Below are 6,580 nucleotides of genomic sequence, written 5' to 3'. Positions count from 1 at the left end.
ATGACACCAAGAAAAGAAAGATTCATGTTAATGTGAAACTGAATATAATCTGATTTATAAAAGCAAATCATAATAATGTATTTAATTTCTAAAGGTTTTCTGTAAGTGTTTTTGTTAGAACAAGTCTATTTTCACAGAGAATTATTTACACAGGCCTAGACTGAAAAATAATTTCTAGCTATAATTTCCCTATGGCTTGAAATACCAGGAACTTGTTCCTTTTATCTTAGTAGTAATTGCCAGCTTACTTGAGAATATAGTTTTTTTATTAGACTTTTGTTTAAACATATAAGTATGTAAATAATATGATGAAGTATATCCAAGAAAACATGTCACACAAAATAAAAGCAAAATATTTGCCTATTCTCCCCAAAGATAAGGTCCTTCCCAAAGATAAGTAAAAGAAAAACCAAGATAATGTATCTACATAAACCTTTCATGAAAGTCATGAAAGTCAATGCTGACGGGTTGAAGAGTGTTCCTCTGGAAGAATCATCTTAGGTTGTAGTTCAGGATGGTTGAAAGAAAGTCATACCAGGTGTAAAGATGTGTTCAAGAATATTCATGGCACAGGGGGGCCTGGGTGGCTTAGTTGGTTATGCATCCGACTTTCGCTTAGGTCATGATCTCGCGGTTCGTGGGTTCGAGCCCCACATCGGGCTCTGTGCTGACTGCCAGCTCAGAGCCTAGAGCCTATTTCAGAGTCTGTGTCTCCCTCTCTCTCTGACCCTCCCTTGCTCACGCGGTCTCTCTCTCTCTCTCTCCTAGAAATAAATTTAAAAAATATTAAAAAAAAGAATATTCATGGCACAAATAAAGACACAATCCAACTTTTTACTAACAGTGTAATGGATAAAACATTTTTTCTTATGTATTTATACATCAAAACACTAAACAATAAAAATGAACAAACTGTACAGCACTTTGATGAATCTCATTGACATAATGTTAAAGAAATCAGCCACACACAAAATATATACTGCATAATTTATTCATATATCTATGCAAATTATTTTATTGAAAACATTCCTTAAATTCCAACATAAGTAGAACTCAAAAACGTTGCATATCTGTAGGAATGTTATAATAGACAGATATTGGGAGAAAATGCAAGGGAGAATTATGTGATTATATGGTGCTGGAAATAGTCTTTTTTTTCTCAGTATATTGGTTATATAGCTGTGCTCACTATTATAATTTTTCATCTATTTACTTAGGGTTTATAAACTTTTTCTGTAGTTTTCAATAACAATATTTTTTAAGAGACAGAATCTCCATTTTCTGGACAGATTGAATAATTTTTAACAGATCAGTGCTCCAGACAATAATAACTAGACAAGCAGGTGAGAACAAACTTGCAGGAGAGCCTAGACAAGGGATCAGATAGGTGTGGAAGCAACAGATGTGGAGAGAAAGGGAAGACTTTGAAAATTAAGCTCTCTGAAGCTGCTTTCTGCCTTAAAGGTATCTCTGTCTATTTAGGGTATATAGGGCTGAGGACATAGGCATGATTTAGGCAAGGGCTGATGCTAAAAGACAGAAAAGCAGAACTCCTAACTGTTATGTGGGGATGAATTAATGTAACTGGTGACTCAAGGGGCCTCAGTACGCAGCAAGTTTCCCTCTAAGGACTTTTGGCCTAAATCTGAGAAAGAGGTCTGTGGTGATAGATGCTGGCTATCAAGCAGAAATGGGTTTGATACTTAATGGAAGCAATACCGGGGACTCCTTGGGGTATATTCTGAGATCATTATGTCCAGAGGTAGATAAAATTTATCTACAAGACATTTTGGACTGCATAATGCCTCTTGGACCTTTAGAATTATCACAGAAAAGAAGGTCTTCAGATAGAAAGGGAAGCTATTCTAATAATGGAAAATGTTGAATTTGTAGTCATATATGTTGAATGAAAAAAGAATGTACTCCTGAAATTAATATTATATTATATGTTAACTAACTGGAATTTAAATTAAAAACATGAAACAAAAAATATAATAGGAAAGAAAGGAAGGAAGGAAGGAAGGAAGGAAGGAAGGAAGGAAGGAAGGAGGAAAGAAAGAAAGAAAGAAAGAAAGAAAGAAAGAAAGAAAGAAGAAAGAAAGAAAGAAAGAAAGAAGAAAGAAAGAAAGAAAGAAAGAAGAAACAAAGAAGAAAGAAAGAAAGAAAGAAAGAAAGAAAGAAAGAAAGAAAGAAAGAAAGAAAGAAAGAAAAGAATTACCTTAATTTGGACCTGAATCTGGACCCCAAACATACCCATAATGTGGATAATTCCAACTTAAACTTTTATTGAAATATATGCTATCAGAACGTAATAATATGCTTTGCTCTCTCTCTCTCTTTCTCTGTCCTCTCTCTTTACTCCAGTATTTTAATAAGATTAGGTTTAGTTTTAGGCTTCGGTAACAAAAGCAAGTGGAGCTAGTGAAAGAAAGCTCATCCTGTGGAAATGATTGCAATCTTTTAGACCAAACAGCCAATTGTAAAATGAGTTCTTTTAAAACACTTAGTGACTATGTAAAAGCTACATGTGGTTTGTGTTGAAAACAACAAATCTTTCAGTAGAAAAAGAAGTAATGGNAATGGGTAAATGGTGGTGGAAAGGGAGAGAGGCAAACCATGAGAGACTCTTGAATGCTGACAAAAAGTAAGGACTGTTGGATGTGGGGGGTATGGGGGATGGGCATGGAGGAGGGCACTTGTGGGGATGAGCACTGGGTGTTATGTGGAAACTAATTTGACAATAAACTATTTGGAAAAAAAAAAAGAAAGAAAAAGAGGTAATGGAAAATGTTCCATGGATTCCAGCTTCTAATGTACTTGGAATAAAGGTCCCTTAGATTCAGTGATGAATGTATACTTATAATAAATTCCATTCTTTTGAATCATTCTTTTTTTGCAATACATTTTTCCTAAGAAAAACATTCACAATTTCTATAATAATTCATATCTAATTTTAAACATCAACCTCTATTTTTTATCATATTAACTTCAAGTGGGTTTTATCTCTTAAAGCAACTGTAGTAAGCATTTCTTTTTTGGATATACAGCTTTTTTCCTATATAAAATATTAAACCAAGGTTTCTGTGATTTTTTTAAAAATTGCAAAATACACCATTTCCTCTATTAACATTTTATGTTTATAAACACATTTGTTACAATCAATATTGACAATGTTATATCACCAATATTGGTATAATATCATTAACTAAAAGTCAATATTTATTCATTTTTCTTTAATTTCTACTTAAAATCCTTTTTCAGTTTCAGGATCCCATCCAGGATTTCAAATTACATTCAGTTACTATTTCTCTTAGACTTCTCCCAGCTGTGACACCTCCCTAGACTTTGTGTTTGGTGACCTAACAGTTTGGGGACTACTGTTCAGGTCCTTTGTAGGGCTTGAGTAGTCCTCAGGTAGGTTTGTCTAATATTTTTCTTAGAATGTAGTCTGTGGTTATGGTTTTTGAGGAAGACCAGAGGTAAAGTTCCATAATTATTACGTGAAACCAAGAGTACATTCTATCAATATGATTCACTGTGATGTAATACTTGATCATCTGGATGAGGTAAATTGGTCAGATTTATTCACTGAAGGATTACTCTATCCTCGTCCTTTTTCAAATTGTACTCTTTAGAAGGAAGTTACCACCTAAGGAGTGGGGAGTTAATTATGATCCACGTCCTTGAGGCCAGAGTATCTACATAAATAATTTGGAATTTTTCTGCATAAAGTATTTGTCTCTTCTCCCTAATTTATTTATTCAATCAATTGTTTAAGTATGAACTTGTGGATATTTACTTCACACTTTAGACTATAAGGCTTTTAGGTGATCTTTCAGTTGGCTCCTGTGTCTCTGATATTCACCTGTCTTTTTTTGTTTTTTTCTTTTTTTAGCATCACATTTCTGTATGGCACTAAAAAATATTCCAGACTTATTTTGTATATTTCCTGCTCATTCTTAGAGAATTATCCATTTTTCCAAAAGCCTTGCATCCTTTTATTGGATAATGACATTAGACACCAAGATATGGGTGCTAAGGGTAATCATTGCTACTAGAATATAATAGCTTGTAGGCCCTCTCAGTTGACAGAGAAAGGAAATATACCTATGTACACTAACTTGTGTATATACATCTTATCTATCATTATATGTAATCATCCCTACATATATTAAGTTAAATATGAGTACATGCTGATATCTCCCATTTTAATCCATTACCACATGGGTCTTTCTTGCTTCCTCCTTTTGTTCATCTGTAATCTCCTACATCAACAGTGAGGAATCTGGCCCTCACCATCTATGAAAAATTTGTTATATTGTTTAATTTAAAGTTGTATCACAATTGTTAACCCATACCCAGTGAGAAACATTATCAACTAGACCACAGTTCTTATGTATAATTTATTTTGCCTTTCGTCTTACATATTCCACTCATTTTCAACATTACTTACAATTGCACCTTTTTCTCTCATCTTTTTATTATTGCAATGATTTCATACGTGTGTGATATTGTTAGATAGTTTTGCCTCATCCTGCATTCCAAACGGTCATCCTTGGTCTCCTTAATGATTTATTTTATTTTTTAATTTGAGTATAGTCGGTACATTAGTTTCAGGTGTATAACATAGTGATTCAACCCCTCTATAAATTATGTCAGCTCTCCACCAGTGCAGCTGTCATGTGTCGCCACACTACTCTATACTCAGAAGAACAACTTTATATAACAGTATAATTGACTCTACTCCCTATGCTGTGCCTTTTATTTCCATGACTTAGTCATTCCATAATTGGAAACCTGTATCTAAATGATTTTTAATTGCATACAGTAAGGTTCACTCTGCACAATAGAATTCTATGCACTTTGACAAATGCATAATGCCGTGCATCCACCATTGCAGTATAATACAGAAAAATTTCACCATCCTCCTCCAAAATCCTATGTGCTTATCTGTTAAAACATTTCCCCTCCCCAAATTCTTGACAGCTACTGATTTTTTTTTACATATTTACCTTTTCCAGAATATCATACAGTTGAAATCATACAATATTTAGTATTTTCAGATTGGTTTCTTTTACTTCCAATATGGCTGTTCCATGTCTTTTTGTGGCTTAATACCATATTTCGTATTATATACATTATATATTCCTTTATATATGATGTATTTAATATACATAAGATATATACATTAATATTCCATTAAATATATGTACTATTGTTTGTTCTTCCATTCACCTGTTAGAAGATATCACGGTTGCTTTCAGTTTTTGGCACTTATGAATAAAGCTGCTATAAACATTCACAGTTTTTGTGTGGATATGTTTTAAAATAAGTTGAGTAAATACATAGGGGCACGGTTATTGAATTGTATAGTAATACTATGCTTAGATTTATAAGAAACTTTCAAACTGTCTTCCCAGAAACTGACTCCCCACTGTAACCATTTGCATTCGCACTAACGATGAATGCAAGTTTCTTCTCACTGTTTTATAATTCACTTTCTCTCACTAATGAGAGCCGATTTCTTAGGTAAATCATACATTTTTAATAAAAAGCATATCAATGTGCAAAATGGTGAAAAGTTTGAATTGAATACTGATTATTTAAATTCATGTTGTACAGCATCCAAAGAAGCATTAATGCAGCATAACAAAATATCTTAGAACCTTGTTGAATCAGCTAAAGTCAGTTCATTATCAGCATATCACCCCTTTGAATATAAACAGATGTTGGTAAAATGCTTAAAAATGTATTGCTACATATGAAATTTGATAACAGTATCATAATTCCATTTATATTTTGAACAATGTTTTTATCAAATTATAGTATAACCTGACTAAATTTCTACGTATTATAAGTAAGCCTATTAAAAATAAAAAGACTAGTTATTTCATGACTCCCATTTTCAGGTAAATGTTCTTTCATGGATTTTCACTCTTCAGAACTTTTTCCTCAAATATAGCTACTCAGATAAATAATGTGCTTTTCCCTTGAATTTGAAATATCAGCTTTCTGTCTTACATGAAGTCATTTCTAAGGGCTAAAGCTTAATGATAAAATTTATGATAACGAAAATTCTAGGCAAGCAAAATATCTTGAACACGGGCTTTACAATGTCAGCTAAATTTTCTACTACAACCATCATATGGGATTATTTAAGGGTTTTTATTAAAAAAGAAAGAAAGACAGAAATCTTACCTGTGCTGCAAAATTGTAACCAATTCTACTTTTCCCGAGGTATTTTTTGGAACTTCATAATGACCTAATAATTCTCAAAACACTGCTGAAAGGTTAGTAACTGAGATTATGTTATAATGGTCTATAAAATTCATTTTTGTGTCCACAAATGGATTTTTGTTTTTGGCTTTGATCATTCTTTTGTGCTGACTTAGGGAATACTGGGGGCCTATTCATATATGGGCCCTCTCTGCAATAGCCTTTCAAGAGTTCAGTGAAATGTAACTCTATTAAAAATAGTCAAATCATACACACTGAAATTATTGCTCAGGAGTGAGGATTAGCTATACTATTTGAAAAGAAAAAAAAAATACAAAATAGCCCCACATTAATGTATAAAACA

Source organism: Crocuta crocuta, unplaced genomic scaffold (genome assembly GCF_008692635.1).
Source record: "Crocuta crocuta isolate KB4526 unplaced genomic scaffold, BGI_CrCroc_1.0 scaffold158, whole genome shotgun sequence".
NCBI lineage: Eukaryota > Metazoa > Chordata > Mammalia > Carnivora > Hyaenidae > Crocuta > Crocuta crocuta.
This window is presented reverse-complemented; position numbering follows the sequence as displayed.